Source organism: Cupressus sempervirens, chromosome 1 (genome assembly GCF_028749045.1).
Source record: "Cupressus sempervirens isolate cs-2001-9-10 chromosome 1, ASM2874904v1, whole genome shotgun sequence".
In the NCBI taxonomy this organism is placed as follows: domain Eukaryota; kingdom Viridiplantae; phylum Streptophyta; class Pinopsida; order Cupressales; family Cupressaceae; genus Cupressus; species Cupressus sempervirens.
In genome coordinates, this window is record NC_143118.1 from 852,739,809 (window position 1) to 852,757,994 (window position 18,186).

Below are 18,186 nucleotides of genomic sequence, written 5' to 3' on the forward strand. Positions count from 1 at the left end.
ATAGGCTCCCCCTTATAGCACACTCACTTCTTGAGGCTACCAAGATCTACTTCCTAAGGGGCATGACTTGCCAAGGGACTATTGTCTCTACTAAGGATCATGAGAATGTAGGATGTCTTCACAAGCATTTATGAGCCCTTGAGCTAGGGATAGAAAAGATTTTGGCCACTAAAACATGGTTTTTAGTAAGGGTATTTTATTCAGCAGGTGAATGATAAACTTCCTCAAAAGGTCTCCCAGCCCTGAGAATCGGGGTTTGATGCACCACAAGGGTATTAGAGGGGAGCTATCACTCAACAATACCACTGACACAGATTTCACTATAATCAAGTTTTGTGTAGTGGCTGGAACGTTGACTTGGCTTTTGGCCCATTACCACTTTGAAGTCATCCCCTGGCATACCCAATTTCAGCTAGGTTGGTCTAAGGTAGGCTTCCTATAGAAGTCGCACAGATGTCTCTTACACCCAAGATCCATGAATGGCGAGGGGAGAGGATATTTCCATGTATCCCCTAGGGTTTTAAACACTATAGATGTGCCAAGAAGAAAATAAAAAGTTCATTTTAAGCACCAAACGAAGTGTTATCTAATCTAGGAAATCCACACACATGGTTTTGACAGATACACAAGGTCTTCAACGACGTCCTACAAACAAGCATTAGTAGTCTTTTATGATCATGTCTTCATGCAATGATTGCCACATGCTAGAAACAAACCATAAATAACACAAAAACATCTACCCTAGGTCCTAGAAAGAAATAGAAACCCTAGATGCAAATTTTGAGTTATGTATGTGCTTTCTGTGAACCAAGTGCGCTCTGATAGAGCAGACTGTGCCCCAAAAGGATAGAATGGCTTAGAATGCCCCCAAGTGCACTCAAATAGTGCCAAATAATCCCATGGTTTAGTTGGGGAAATTTTTGGTGTACTTGGTAGTTTTTGGGTGCAGTTTGGAGCCTAGAGACAAGTTGTGGGGAAATGGTGCTTAAATAAGACCCATAAATTGAAAATTTTGAAACCTATACTGCCAAGTGCACCTAGATAGTGAAAACTATTCCCATGGTGTAGTTGGGGCCCAAAAGGGTGTATTTGGTAAGTTCTAAGCATAGTTGGTGACTTGGGAACAACAAAAAGGGGTTATGGTGGCTCCTAGACTCCTAAAACTACCTCCTATGGGTCCCAAGTGCACCCTAATAGAGAAGAGTGCACCTTAGGATAGAAAGATAACAAAATGCATAGAGTGAAATCATATAACCATATTAGTGGACCCCCTAATTAATCTAGATGTGATAAGGATGTGAAAATAATCATTATACCCTTCCAAGTGAGCTCTTTCCTTGCACCTAAAAGCACAAAACAAGGAAACCCAAGTTAGATAAGCATGTTCATGTTGGGTTCGCCAATTCTAGGACTAGAAAATGGGCTAATGTCAAACATACTATGAGAAAATCACAAACCCAATAAACATACATTAGCACCCTCTAATCTACCATGAAAGTCAAATTAATCAAAAGAAGAAAACAAATTTAAAACTCCCTCTTTCATTTGTAGCTCCCATGTCCTTCTCTCTTCTCCAAATGATGTAGCTCCAAATTGCCTATAGTGCACACAATGTTGAAGAAAAAGTCTATGATAATGATGATGCTATGATAATACTTGAAGATGTGATTTTTAGCATGAGAGATGGAGCAAAAGACTTAAGAATTAGGGACTAGAAAAGATCTAAGGATTAGAGACCGAAAAAATGCTCATTTTATAATCAATATGGAGGATGAGAGCATTGGATTTGTCACCTTGGATATGTGATGTGGCAAGAGATTCCTTGGAGAATCCATGATGCATATGACACAAGATGCCAAGTGTCAGATTATATGACACTTGGAAGTAAAACATGGCTAAAGATGGAAGAGAATCTATGACGTTTCATATGACACTTCAAACCCACTTAAAGCCAAGAATCTATGACAAAGGAAGCTAAAGATAGGCATGTGTAAGAGAATATGAATATTGGATTATGACATATCTTAGCCAAGCGTCAAAGGAGAATCCACGAGATGTCATACCCAAGTGTCATGATGATTTGTAAAGCATCCCACATTTTCTTTGCATTGTCAAGACTTTTGATATAATCAAACTCAGCCTAGCTTAGGGTAGCTTGGCAATCTACAACATTGCCTAGTTGTTATCTTTCTTCATTTTCAGATCTTCAGTAGTTGATTAGTATGCTCAACAATAATGGTATATTGTGCATGATCTCCAAGTCCTCCAAGGTGCAGCTTCATCAAACTTTTCCATGCAAGAAAGTTATCATTATTAAGATTGCATACCTCTCTTTTTGACATCTTGATCTTTATGCTTCTAGTACCTTCAAACTAGTCCTCTTAAGAAGATGGCTTTGATACCAATTGTTGGAATTCTTTAGAATAACTAAGAAGGGGGGTGAATCAGTTATCCGAGGTCTAGATGTACAAATAAAACTTTTCATAGCTCAGTGAACCCATAAAACATTTATATCATCATGCATGCATCCATAAGATTATGCAATCACTTAAAAACTTATAGGTTACTATCAAAACAATTTGCAGAAATATAAACATAAAACATAACAAATTCAATAACACACTTGACACAATGATTTATGTGGAAACCTAATTTGGGAAAAAACCACCAGTAACATGCTACTTTTTCTCACTCTTCTAAAGTGATGCCCTATGAAAGGACAAGCCTATTAAGGTTACAATGCACACTAGTAAATGTGACCTTGTTAAAGCATTTCAATCACCCTATTAGGAGTGAGCCTTGTTAGAGGACTTTAGATTATTCGCTTGGAATGTCACCCAGTTAAAGGATTTACAAATGACTATAAGATCAACTTGAATGCAAAGGATTTACTCTAGACTGATACAATTATTAGAGAATAATAGTAAGGCTTGATCTGATAACAACTTATAACTCCATTTGTAGATTACAGATCATTATTTTAGTCATCCATTATGCTTGGCTTTCACACACTTCACCTTTGATAGCTTGTTCACCCTTCAAGCATCTATACCCTTAAGCCTTCTTTCTTAACTTTCCAGTGTAGACTTTTCACTTAGGTCACTGAATGAAGCAATATCTGGACTCCTTGTCTACCTTAGGTTCTCACACATGAAAACCTTTGTTTCTAACTAACCATCTCTATAAATAGAGAATTAAGATATTGTTTCATTCATTCTCCATCATCCAATTTAGGGTTAGCAGAAATTAGGTAGGATTCAATGAATCTATCCCTTGTTTCATTTCATTCTCTTCTAGAAACTTCTCCTTCAATTCTCTTTGAATTCACCTCAAAATAGTTTACCATGAATTTTGTGCTACCAGTTCATCAACCTTATCTTCCACATGGTTCACACAATCCAAGAAAACAAACTTGTCAGCTTAGATCCATCAAATTTATGATCTTTCTAATAATGCTAACACTTGACATTAACTAGCTTCTGATTCTTGACACATTCTATGTTATTGGACATCCACTATAAAATCACTCAGCATGAACTAAAGTTTACTAGTGTTTGGCATTGACTAAACTTTACTCGGCATCAACTTTTTACTCAACATACACTAGAATTGAATTCTACTCTGCTCTAAATAATTTTTTGCTTAGCTTGCACTAACCTTGCTTGGTAGCTACTATCCACTTAGTCAAGCTTGGTAGACAAACTTTGTTTAACTTATTCTTGTGAACTTACTTAGTGTAACCAACCTTTGCAACCATAAGAAGATTATCAATGCACTATGATATCATTGTCTTAGTTGATTCTTGTACTCATTTTCATATCATAACTCAACATTTTCTTTAGGTGCTACTGTTACATGTTTTTGATCAAATCCTCTTCATCAATCAAATAAGTGATAGTACTAAAATTATATAAGTAATTGTCTTACCACCAAATTGTAGGTTTGACATCAGTGACAAAGTGATGATTGAAACACATATATCATACTTGTATCAATCTTTTCTAAACACTATGTACTACATATTGAAATTTTTCAATAAAAAACCTATACAATGTTTGATTCACCTTAGTTGAATCATCATTCTTTGGCAATTTATGTCCTATCACCATAGGTTTACTTACTAGCTTGGAATCTTGCAATCCAAAGTTTTCAGTATCTCCTTTACATATTTTGATTGAGTGATGGATATACCATATTTCATCTAATGTACTTATAAACCCATAAAGAACATGATCTCTCCAAACATTGACATTTTAAGTTTTTGTTGGCAATATGACCAATCAATCAAATAAGGTGAGATATGTGTTTTCCATTTATGAAAACATTTGTTTGTGGTTTAAGTCACGATTATGCATGAAGGAAAATTGTCTAAGTATCCGATAGTGTTACAGGAGCATGACAAGTTTGTTGATAGTAGAATATTCCCTTGGAATATTATCTTGCATAGTTAACCAAAGATGCATGACATCATTTTGATGATGCATACTAGTGTGCATGTCTGTAAAATCAACCAAGTTCAAGTTATGGAGGATTTACCCATGCAATTACTTCACAGTACAAAACAAAGCATGTCAGCAATTTGAGTTGTTCGACCTACAGAATTATTTTGATTATTAAATCTTAATGAGTTGACTCTAAGGACAATGTGGGAGTGGACTAAGGAAGAATTTATTAATATGTTTGATATAAGTAAAGAACTTCATTTGTGAACTTAAGAGGAGTATGAAGTGTGCGATATATGTGATATATGTTATATGTGAATGCAAATGTGAAATTGTGTTATGTATGATGTGAATGAACTAAAAGGAAGATTGTCTATAGTCTATCAAGGATTGTATGAAGAAATAACACTCAAAAGAATTGAAAAGTACAACAAGTGATCCAATTTTGTATGTATATTTATTCTCTTCAAGAACTCAATTATATAGTTGCATGTTAGGGTAGTGGGCTATTCTTGCGCACATTTTTATATGATCCACCAATCCTAATAGGGTTGAGGCTTCTAACAAGGCCTAGTCTCCTAACAGGGACTTGAGACACAATACATTCTTCATAGACTTCTAACAGGGTCAATATCCTTAACCGAATCCTTTATATAGTGAATCATCTAGTGGGTTTCATCCCCACTGGGGTTTTCCCTAGTTAACAAAATATGGTGTTATGATCTCTCTTTATGTATGGTTGTTTATACTATTTAGTATTATTGATTTACTCTCTTATGTATATGGTAAAGTAATTAATAATGTCCTGTTGTGGGCCAAAAGATTGAATATATTGATTCACCCCCCCTCTCAATATTATATGTTTCTAACAATTGGTATCAGAGCATAGTTATTCAAGAGAGGCTTAAAAACTTGAATAAGATCCATATGGATATGGAATAGTTGAAGATAAATCTTGAAGAAGCTCTTGAATAAATCGATCTTCTTACTGATGAAAGAGATGGCCTGAAGGATAGATTTAAAGATGCAAAAGCTTATATTGGTGAACTAAAGGACAAAATAGATGACCTAAAACAAAAAGGACCTATTAAGAAAACTAATGATGAGTATATTGAAGATCTAAAGAAGGAAAATTAGATCTTGAAACATGAGTTAAAAATAGTTGAACTCAAGCTAAGTCTTTAGAAAAATTGAGGAAAGAATGACTTTGAAATAAAAGCTGAAAATTTAGATCTAAGATCCCAATTAAGCAAGGCAACATCTAAATCAGAATCTATCAAGTTAGAGCATGCTAAATTAGAGAAATACAATACTATTGTGAAAGATGAATTGGTGAAAACCAAACAACAACTTGAGAAATTATATACCAGTAGTGTAAAGATTGAAGAAAAAATATTTGTACAAAGACCAAGTTATGATAAGACTGGACTTGGATTCTTCCTTGGACAATCTACCAAGAAATCTACTGAGAAAGAAGAACCTGATACCCCTAAAGTCAAAAATGATGTAAGCATAAGAAAGATAGATGACACATCTAAAGACAAGGAGAATGTTGTTCACTCTGAGAAATCTAAAGAATCTAATCCAAATGAGAGAAAGGAATCTCATGCTTGATGTGATGAACTTGAACATATTGGAGATGATTGCAAAGGTAAGTCTTTTAAACCTATTTCAAATTTTTATTGTCATAATTGTCATGGATATGGACATTATGTAGTAGATTGTAAGAAACCTAAATTTGATAATGATAATGCAAATAGTAGAATGTTTTGGAACACTAACCATGCAAGACACAAAAGAAGATCTCACAGTAATGAAAGTGGAGAAAGAAGACAAATTGTTTGTTATAGATGTAACAATCTTGGACACATTGCAAGGAATTGCAAAACACCTGACAATCAAGATAATAAACAAAGAAGAAATGTACCTTTATGTTAGTTATGTAATAATTTTGGACACGGAACAAAGTTCTATAGAATGGATAGAAGAAATATTAATATGAATTAGAACTATAGAAGGAACAATAGAAGAAATGATGATAGACTAAAGGAAAAAAAGAAGGAGCTAACAGATGAATTCAAGAAAATATTTGTAAAAGCAAAAGAACCTAGAAGTTCTCATATAGTTATGGAGGAAGTGCATCCTAATGTACTTGATAATATAGTAAAGTCACTTATTTTCTATGACCCATACTACCTGAGTTAAGCATTTCCAGTAAAGGAGCACATTAATTAAGTGAAAGTTGATGTTAGAGAGTATACCACAAGTTGTGTAGTTAGCAATCTATAGTGGAGGGTGCATTGCTTAATATGATTAGTATAAGGATATGTAAGAAGAGTATCCTCTCTATTATATAGAGATAGTATTTGGACTAGTGGTAGATGTACATTTAATGCAAAGTACAAATTGCAAAAGATTTAAAGGACACAAATTGATTTACGAACATGATTTGCTTGTGCAAAATCTTAAGTGTGAGATTGAAGAGAAGTTTGAAGTGTTGAGGAAGTTTGGATTTACATGAAATTGTTGAAAACCCTAATACGTGAAATTAAGGTATTTTTTGAATATGTTGAGCATATTTTATAAATGGAAAGGCAAGAAGTGTTTAATGTAAACAATAGACCTAGATATAATTTCAAGAAACATCCATTTGTTTCTCTACTTGATGACCCCATCGGAGCATTTTCACAAGTACTAGAAAATGTACTTCATGTTGAAGATAGAAGAGGTTATATTCACTATAAAACTGAAAGCATAGGAGATACAAAGATTCATAAGGAATTGGAGAAAATGTGCAACAATGATTTTTCATTGAAACCAAAACATGCATACCTAGAATGACTTAACCTAGTTAGGCACATGTTCTACATGGACTTTGATAACCATGAATGGAAAAGAATAATTCTAAGAAAAATTCATGATGACCTTCTATGGTTGGGAGATTCTATCATATGTATTGATAATGACCTAATTCAAAAGGTCACAGATTTGAGCAAAGAAGGATGCAATCCCATCAACATAAAGAATGTCCACAGAACAATTGAAACAAATCTCAACACATGTTTTGATGGCAAAAACATGAAGGAAAACACCATTCAAGATGATGGAGTGAGACTCATTAGTAAAATTTTGGGATATAAGTTCAACCATGGATCTAGGATAGATTTAGTCCCTGCAAGATTTCTTCATACAGCTTATGTGGCAGTAAAAGGTGAAAAGGTTAATCTATGTGACATTATCCAAACACAGTTGTTGGATAACATATCAAGAATCAAGAATTCAAGAAGCACAATCTTTAGGTTTGAATCCCTACTAACACATATATTATTCTATGCAACAAAGAAATTTCTTGGTATCACAAATTGGGATAGAAGTAAGTTTGCAATGTACACTATCACTCATGCATACAAAACCAAACTAGAAACAGTCAGATACAATGATATTGATAGAATGATGAAATCTTTCCAAGCTGAAATGAAGCAAAGGTATAGGATACCTCTAGCACTAGTGGAAAAGTATAAGGATGAACTATGCTTCATGGTAGAAATAGATTTCACATGTATGGAGGTAGTAGTTCCTCGAGTTAAGTTCATTGAACCTATGGGTTATGAAATGAGTGATGGATTGATTGAAGGATATGCATAGATAATCCTACACTCTGAAGTTAATTCTAAATGTCCTAGATGGGGTACATATATTGAGAAGATTAGAGAATTCAAAACAAGTCAGATGATCAAGGACTCCAAGAAGAAGGTAGAAAAAGTGATTGATTCTATCTTGAAGGAATCAAGAATGTTAAGAAAAGAATTTTAAGAGATAAATGGAATCGCATTGAAAATGAAGGCTAGTGGTCAATCTAAACTATTTACCCCTACACTTATTGTAGTGACAGGACCTACCAAACAATCAACCTTCTACCCCCCAAATCCTCCAAACTCCACAAGGGCTAAAGAAAGACTATGACCCACTTCCAAATGAATACTACACTAATAATACAACTTTCCAACAAGTTACAAACTCAACATACCCAAAGAAGACAAGAATCCAACTTCTCCCTTCTATGATCAGTAATGACTTATTACACCCAACTTGGTACACAATGTGTTTTGGTATACCCAAATCTTCCTAACACCAATAATGATTTGTGACACTTTAATATGACCAAGGAAAAGTAAAACAATGATTAGATCTACTGTTGGCAACCCACAATACAAATTATTCAAGGACTCCAAATTTTGGAAACTTCACTCCACTCCAGCATACCTTAACCCCTACCATGCACTCAGGCCTAATTAGTAAGTTTAGGCATGGTCTATAAGGAAATGATCAAGAAATGGGTTCATGGAATGAATCTTCCAACTCCAAAGTGTGCTCCCAACCTAGATGAAAGTGTTTTTCTGATTCACCAAGTCTTCAACTCCTTTTCTTCACATTACTCAACCAAATTGCACAAACAAGGTCTAATACATGGGTAATATTAGACCTAGGGCTTGCTTCCATAAATCCTTTCTATGGCCTCCTATCTCTAGACCTTTAAAATATAATAGTACATTTCCCTAGCTTACTCTATACAAATTTGGAGGAATTTCCAATAGTGGAGGTTTAAACTGGGGCCATTTCTTTGGCCAAACCCTTGTTTTGAGGGTTTCACAAGGCAACGAAAGGAAAAAATTGATAACTTTTGAAAGAAAACTAATCTGCCCTTCAAACCAATGCCAAAACTCTCTAAAATGACAACCTTAACTTACCAATGCAAAATAGCCACCATGCAATCAGTAAAAATCTATACAGTATGTCAAAACAAAGCCAAAAGTGCTAGAGCAACATGTTCTTTTATTGATTTTGAAAGCAAATACATATGAAACTCCTTCTCTGTTTCAAACTTGAGTGCACAGAGCCTATATAGGTTATTTTCAACTATTTCAACTAACTCATAGATAGTTTTTGTAGTTAGAGGTTACATTACAAAAAGTTGTCAATTTTTTGCAAAAAGTTGCTAATGCAACTTTTGCAATTTTTGCACTTTTTGACATTTTAACCAATTTCCTTCCTGAACCATTTCCGATCATTCCTAATTTTTTTTCTAAGGCTAAAAACACCTAAACCAACCTAGAAAACAAAAAACAAACCAAAATTCCACCTATTGGACCAATTGATGCCCAGGTTTATATTAATACCTTGGGGTCTTGTATCCATTACATAAGTGGATGGCCTTAAGGAGATTTCTTCATCAATCCTAAGGCCTTATTACATTGAACTAAACAAGAATTTTGATTAGGTGCTTTGCACCACACCTACAGTGCCATATGCAGTAGTTGCACATCAACAACCTCAGAGGCATCCAAAGAAGATAGAAGAAGGATCAACACCAAGGAAGTCTACAAGGATTGAGAAGGGAGTCAAGAAAACTACAAGTGGACCATGCAAGAAGAGAAGAACCTTGCAAATTAGTTCTTCTAAATTTGAAGAAGAAACTAGTGACAGACTAGTAGAGCTAGCAAATCAAGAAGCAAAGACTTTAGTAGGAAGAAAAACATGGAAACCCAAGGTGGAAAATCTTAACATGAAAATTATTAATGACAATAATTTTGTACAATTGAACAAGTCCTATGACTTGTATAATAATACGGATAGAAGATGGCTAGGAAATTTCGTAGTTAGAAATATGATCCTAAAAGATAAAAGGTTTGATAGTATAAGAGGTGAAATACTTGAAGACTTGTACAATAGACTTTTAAATAGAAAAAGTAGAGTTATTGAGGAAGATAAGAAAATAAGGATAAATATGGTGAAAAAGTTATGTACTATAAACAATGAGGAAGAAATAACAGAAATTCTAAAAGGAATAGTGTTGTTATTGAGGAATAAGAAGAGATCCATTTTCCTCATGGGAGGAAATTATGAAGTAAATGTGGAAATTCAAAAGGAGATAGTCACATATATGTCTACTATACAAAATGAGAGTGTGTAGCTAGAGAAGGAAAGCCCTGTGCCTAGGGAGTCTAAGAAGAGTGCACAGATAGAGGAAACAAGTCCTACTATAGTTAGTCCACCTCATAGTTTTCAGCAACCAACTGAAACACCAATTTCAAATTATTCACCACATATTGCCATTGGTAGTGAATCTATCCAAGTGGATAAAACCAATGTGACAGTTGAAAAAACTGAGGACCCATTTAAAGATTTTGATTACAATAGCTCATCTAATGAAGAAAAAGGTCAGGAGCCTAAGGAAGAATATGCACCTTCTGTAAAGAAAATTAAATCTAGCATTGAAGTAGCTGCTTCAAGTGTGCTCTTAGCAATAGAAACACCCTCTACACCACCTACACAAGTAGCAGTGGTCACAATAATAGTAGTACAATTACATGAAGAAGATGAGGCACAAAATCTTATGTCTTCATTGAGTAAACTCCTTGAAAAGAAGAAATCTATCAAGTCTATTGAGAAGACTATGACTTCAGTTTTAGAAAGATTGGAAAAGACAGTAAGTCCTATTGACACATCTATAGATATCCAATAGATAGTGGCAATTTTTTGTAAAACCTTTGATAATGAATTTACAACACTTATCAATGTGGCTAGAATTCAAGCACAAACTAAGCATGATGGGAAAATTCTTAATAACATGTGTACAAATATAAGAAATGATATAGAAACACTAAATGTATGCATTAAGGCATTGAGACAGAGTATAGAAGAAGGGAAACACACTTATGCAAAGTGCAACTTGGCATACCTTCATCTTCATAGTTTTGATGAGAAAATCAAAGAGAAAGTAATTGAGCTTTAGATGCTCACTAATAACTTCCTAAAATAGAATATGAAGTTAGAAACTATTGAGCATACAATGCAACCACTTCATGGTAGCATCAGGGATACTCAAGTAGAAAAGGAGAAAGTTATGAAGAGATCCACTCTTTTAAGAGACCATTTATCACCACATATTACATTGTTACAAAATTAGTTGGAGGAATGCTTGGCAACAAAATCCTCATATGAAAAGTTTGTAGCTACAAATCTGAATGCAGCAAAGTTAGCCACATATGCACTTTGTGTGCTAATTAGTGTGTCTGATGCACTGAAAGATAGCTGGAAAAATCACCTTGTGTAGTTAAAGACTAGCTTCAGTGATTGTTTTTCCAAGTTTTGATGCAGCTACTAGATTTTGACAGTTTTTTTATTAGCACTTTTGTCATTGATGCCAAAGGGGTAGAAATAAGGAAACTAGTAATTGTATGCTATATAGTTGTATTTTGAAGTTTAGTAGTAATTTTTTCTTCAAGAAAACTTTGTAATTGGAGTTATAAGGGATGTAATCTTTCTTTTCAAAATATGAATACAATGTTTTACTAAGTTATGGTTATTTAGTTTGATTGGTATGACAGCATTTTTGGGACTTAGCCAATTTTCCCAAAATTATTCCATCAATGCCAAAGGGGGAGATTATTGGCAATATGACCAATCATCAAATAAGGTGAGATATGTGGTTGTCATTTACGACAACATTTTTTTTGCAGTTTAAGTCATGATTATTTGTGAAGGAAAATTGTATTAGATAGTGTTACACCAACATGACAAGATTTGTTGATAGCAAAATATTCCCTTGGACTATTCTCTTGTGCAATTAATTAGAGATGCATGACATCATTCTAATGATGCGTACTAGTGTACATGTTTGTACGATCAACCAATTTAAAGGTATGGAGGATTTACCCATGCAGTTACTTCCTAGTACAAAATAGAGCATGTTAGGAATTTGAGTTGTTCGACCTATAAAATTATTTTGAGTATTAAATCTTAATGAGCTAAATCTAAGGACAATATGGGAGCTGACTAAGGAAGAATTTATTAATATGTTTTATATAAATAAAGAACTTCATTTGTGAAGTTAAGAGGAGTGCAAAGTGTGCGATATGTGTGATATATGTTATATGCGAATGCAAATGTGAAATTATGTTATGTATGATGCGGGTAAACTAAAAGAAAGATTGTCTATAGTCTATCAAGGATTGTATGAAGAACTAATAATCAGAAGAATTGTGAAGTACATCAAGTGATCCAATTTTGTATGTATATCTGTTCTCTTGAAGAACTCAATTGTATAGTTGCATATTAGGGCAGTGGGCTCTTCTTTCACACATTTGTATATGATCAATCAACTCCTAACAGGGTTGAAGCAACTCCTAATAGGTTTGAGGCTTCTAAAAAAGCCTAGTCTCCTAAAAGGGATTTGAGACACTATACATTCTCCATAGACTCCTAACAGTGTCAATATCCTTAACCGGATCCTTTATATAGTGAATCATCTAGTGGATTTCATCCCCACCAGGATTTTCCCTTGGCTAGGGTTTCCCTAGTTAACAAAATATGGTGTTATGATCTCTCTTTATGTATGGTTTTTTATATTTTTCAGCATTATTGGTTTACTTTCTTATGCATATGGTAAAGTAATTAATAATATCTAGTTGTGGGCAAAAAGATTGAATATACTAATTCAATATTTATCTCCAATAATTTTTGCAGTAGGGTGATATCTCTTGACATACTTTGACAATCATGGTTTTTCTTTGTTTTCCTCATTTGGTCTATCAACTTTTGAGTCACTATGTTCTTCTCTATTAGGAAATTAAACATCTCTTTCATGTACACTAATCTTAGAATGAGAATGTGCCTCAACTTCATTCTATAACTTGAGACTTGATTGTATCTCAGTTCCCAAATGAAGCTCAACATTCATAGTATGTGACTTGACAGTCACTAAAACTTGTTGTTGATTTGAAACTTGCTTTACAACATCTTCATCAGTAGGCATACCCTCATAAAAGTATACAAATGATTTGTATTTCTCTAGTTCCTTCATAGGTCCAGCCTCATGTACTTGTATATATTCATCAAATTGTACATTTGCACTTTGCATAACTTTGTTAGTGTTAGTATTTAAATAATTACAAGATTTACTTCCTCTGGAATACCCAAGAAATATACTTTCTTCACTTTTTTCATCTTGTTTACCATTCCTAAAATCTTTGAGAATATACAACTTGCTTCCAAATACCTTAAAATATTTTATATTGGGTAAGTATCCATACTATAGTTCAAAAGGTGTTGAATGAGTACCTTTCTTGACTTTCACATAGTTCAAGGTATAGACAACTATACTTTCAACCTCTCTCTAGTATTTCAAAGTAAAATTTTAGTCCATCATGAGTGTCCAAGCACAATCTATTATAGATTTGTTCCTCCTTTCAACAATTCCTTTTTGTGGAGGGGTCCTAGGGTTAGATGTTTACCTTTTGATTCCTCTATCATTACAAAACATCTCAAACATCTCAAACTCTTGTTAAGTACCACTTAAACATTTGAAAAGCATTAGATTTCTATTTTAGAAGCATAACTATCATCATCCTAGAATTATCATCAAAAAATAGCATAATGTACTTATCACATTTGTAGCTTTTCACATCAATTGGTCCACACAAGTTAGTATGAAAAATCTCTAAAATTAATTTAAAGGTATGAGTCCTTCTCTTAAAACTAGACTTTGTCATTTTGCCTAACTAACATTGTTTGCAAATTATATTGCCAGGTTTCTTCAACTTAGAAAAACCTCTAACTCTTCTCATGTTACTGATACTAACCATGTTATCAAAAATACATGACATGACCTCTTTTTCCATAACCACACATCATCAAATTCTACAAATAGAAAAGTAGCATCATCCATATCAAGATAGAATAGATTACCTCTAGTTTGATCACCTTTTCCAATTAGTTTTCCATCAGTATCATATATCTCAGCAATCTTGTTCTCAAACTCAACCTTACATCTTGAACTATTTAGTTGTGATACACTCAAAAAATTATAATTAAGTCTTTCAACATAATAAGCATTGTCACATAAAATCTTTTCTAAGTTTGATAGAACCTTTTCCTTTTGTCAAATAGGGTGCATTATTACCAAAACTTACATTATTTCCATCATAATAATTCAAGGTAATGAACTTACTTTTATCTCCAATCATGTGATGTGAACATTCACTATCAATTATTCATCTCTCATTCTATTTCACACAAGACACTAGTGTAGTTGCTTCATCCTCATCAGATTCATCATTCATTATAATATACACCACTTCATCATCATTATCTTCTAATCCATCTTTAGTTTCCTCTTCAGCAATCCAGCAAGACTTCTTGCCTTTGTCTTTGTAATCTTTATTCTCTTCATCTCTTCTACTTTTGTACTTGTATCCACCTCTGTAGTTCTTCTTCTCTAGACATCTAGCATCAATATGACCAGCCTCATTGCAATTGAAGCACATGATAGGTAACTTACCTTTGAATTTTCCTTTATCTCTATGAAATATCCTTGATAGTAGTGCTTCAAGTTGTTCTACATCCTCCTCATTTGTATCACTGCTAGTGGAAACGTATTTTACCTTTTTCTTCTTCTTCTCATTAGCTTCCTTCAATGGCAACTTAGCTTTGAAAGAAGATTCAACATATTTAGGATAGCTCAAAAGTAGTAAACCTACCTAAGAGACCTTCAAGAGTTAGATTAGAACCTGGTATACATCTCAGTTCTTGTACTATAATAGCATAGATGAGTAGCAATATTCTCAAAAATTTGCGTACTATAGTCTCATCATCTATCTTACTAGGAGATCCTCTTATAACATTAACAACATCTTTTATACTAGAGAAATATTCTCACCTTCTTGCATTCTCATATCATCTAACTTACCTATAAGACTTTCAAATTTTGCTCTTAGAACATTTGTGTCTCCTCCATAAATGGTGTGAAGAGTATACCACATTTTCTTTACACTACCACAACCCTTTATGTCATTGAACTCAGAATAACTTAGGGTGGAGACAATCTCCAACATTGTGTGGTTGTATTCTTTCTTCTTTTTTAGATCTTCAACACTTAGGACTCCAGCAGGATTGACATGCTTAGTGATGATGATAGATTGTGCATGATCTTCAAGACCCCCTAGGTGTTGCTTCATCAAACTTTTTCATGCAAAAAAATTATCTCTACTAATCTTGGGTACCTCTCTTTTTGATATCTTGATCTTTTCCTTCTAGTACCTTCAAACTAGTCCTCTCAAGTAGATGCCTCTAATGTACCAATTATTGAAATTATTTAGAATAATTGAGAAGGGGGGGGGGGTGGTGAATCAATTATTCAAGTTTCAGATGTACAAATAAAAAATTGCTTAGATTAGTGAACCCACATCCATAAAACATATTCATCATGCATGCATGCATCCATTAGATCATATAATCACTTAAACTTGTACGTTATTGTCAAATCAACTTTGCAAAAATGTAAGCATGAAACATAACATATTCAATAATTTATTTGACATAATGATTTTACATGGAAAATCAATTTGGAAAAATCCACCAATAACATCCTACTCATTCTCACTCTTCTAAAGTGATGCCCTATGAAAGGCCAACCCTATTAAAGGTTATAATGCACACTGTTAAATGTGATCCGGTTAGAGGATTTCAATCACCCTATTAGGAGTGAGCCTTGTTAGAGGACTTTAGATCATTCACTCGGAATGTCACCTAGTTAAAGGATTTACAAATGATTTTTAGGTCAACCTTAATCCAAAGGACTTACCCTAAACTGGTACAATGATTAGAAAGTAACACTAAGGCTTGATCTAATAATAACTTACAACTCACTTGCATATTACAGATCTCTACTTTAGTCCTCCATTCTACTTAGATTTCACACACTTCATCTCTAATAGCTTGTTTTCCCTTCAAGAATCCATACCCTTAATCCTTCTTGCTTTGCTTACCAATAGCAGTCTCTTTTGTTCGGTCTCTAAATGAAGCAATACCTTAGACCTTTTCTCTAACTTAGGTTCTCACACATGGAAACCTTTTCTTCTAACCAACCATCTCTATAAATAGACAATTAAGATCTTTTTCCATTCAAGCTCCATCGTCCATTGTAGGCTAGGTAGGATTAGGTAGGATTCAATGAATCTACCCATCTTTTCATTTTATTCCCTTCTAGAAACTTCTCCTTCAATCCTATTTGAATTCACCCTCAAAATAGTTTACCATGAATTTTGTGCCACCAACTCATTATAGTTATCTTCCACATGCTTCACAAAATTCAAGAAAACAAAATAGTCAGCTCAAATTTGTCAAATCCATAACTTAACATGAATACTAGCACTCAACATCAATATGTTGTCACTTGACTTCCATACTATTGTTTCACTCATCATCAACCAAATTACTCAAAAAATACTATAGTTTACTAGTACTCGACATCAACTAAACTTTACTTGGCTTTTTCTTGGCACCTATTGTCCACTTGGTCAAGCTTGGTAGACTCAATTCTTCTTACATGTTCTTCTAGAATTTTTTAGTGTATCCATCCTTTGCAACCTTATGTAGATAATCAATGCACTATAATATCACTATCTTAACTAATCTGTGTACTCCTTTTTCATACCATAACTCAACCTTCTCTCTAGGTTCTTTTGTCATCTCATTTGATCAAAACCTCCCCATCAATCAAACAAATGATAGTACTCAAATAGACTAGGTAGTTTTCTTACCAGCAAGTAGCAGGTTTGACATCAGTGATAAAACAATGATTGGAACACATTCTCATACTTGTATCAATCTTTTTCAGCACCATCTACCTTCTACAACTCCTAACTAGGTTGGAATCTCCTAAGAGGGATTCAAAGTCTCCTAATAGGAATTAATATGTAATGAATGTTTTCATAGACTCCTAACACAGTCTATCCTCTAACAAGGAATATTTATAGTAGTATATAATCTTTTAGGTACCATCCCCATGAGGTTTTTTCCCTTTGATTAGTGGTTTTCCCAGTTAACATATCTGGTGTTATTGTGCATGAGTATCTTTTTGTGGTTTCTAATTATATTTCTCATATGGTGAAGATCTAATAAGGTTGATAATGGTTATAATAGTTGGATAACTGATTCACCCCCCCACCGTCTTAGCTATACTAGTAGACTATATATTATAACAATTGGTATTATAGCATGAGGTCCTTAAAGGAAAAGCTTAAAAGCTTTGGGAGATCAATGAAGATTCATTTTAGAAAGGATACCTAAGTTTGATGGATTAAACTATGACTGTTAGAAAGAGAAGATGAAGAATAATCTTCTATGTATGTGTCTAGCATATTTGATTTTGACAAAAGACAACAAAATGACTTTGGAGGAAGAAAATATTGAAGAATTTAGTGAAGCAAAAAGACATATCTACTATAACAATTTATACCTTTTAATAGATTCATCCACATTTAATAATAATTTATCCATGCAAATCAGTCCCCCCTTATAATAATAGGGGTCTAGGTAGGCTATATGCAAAACAAAATGATTCATATGCCAATTATTATAGGAGTTAGGTGCCACCCTTGGCACTTTAGTTGAATTATACTTAGTCTGACCAACTAACTAGCTATGGGTACCACCAATGGCCCAATTGTTAAGCTATTAGCAACTATCTAGGTTCCTTTCCCCACTTTAATGATATGCAAGGAGATAGTTGTTGTAGAGGGACTATACTATAGTTGGGCAGTAGGGTTTCCCTCTATAAATGTAATTTTTTTTTAACATGTAAATCAATTCAATCACATGCATGATAGTAATAGCACATAACATGATATTTTTTACTTGGAAACCCTCCAAGGTGAAGGTAAAACTAGGGTGGGGATGATACCCC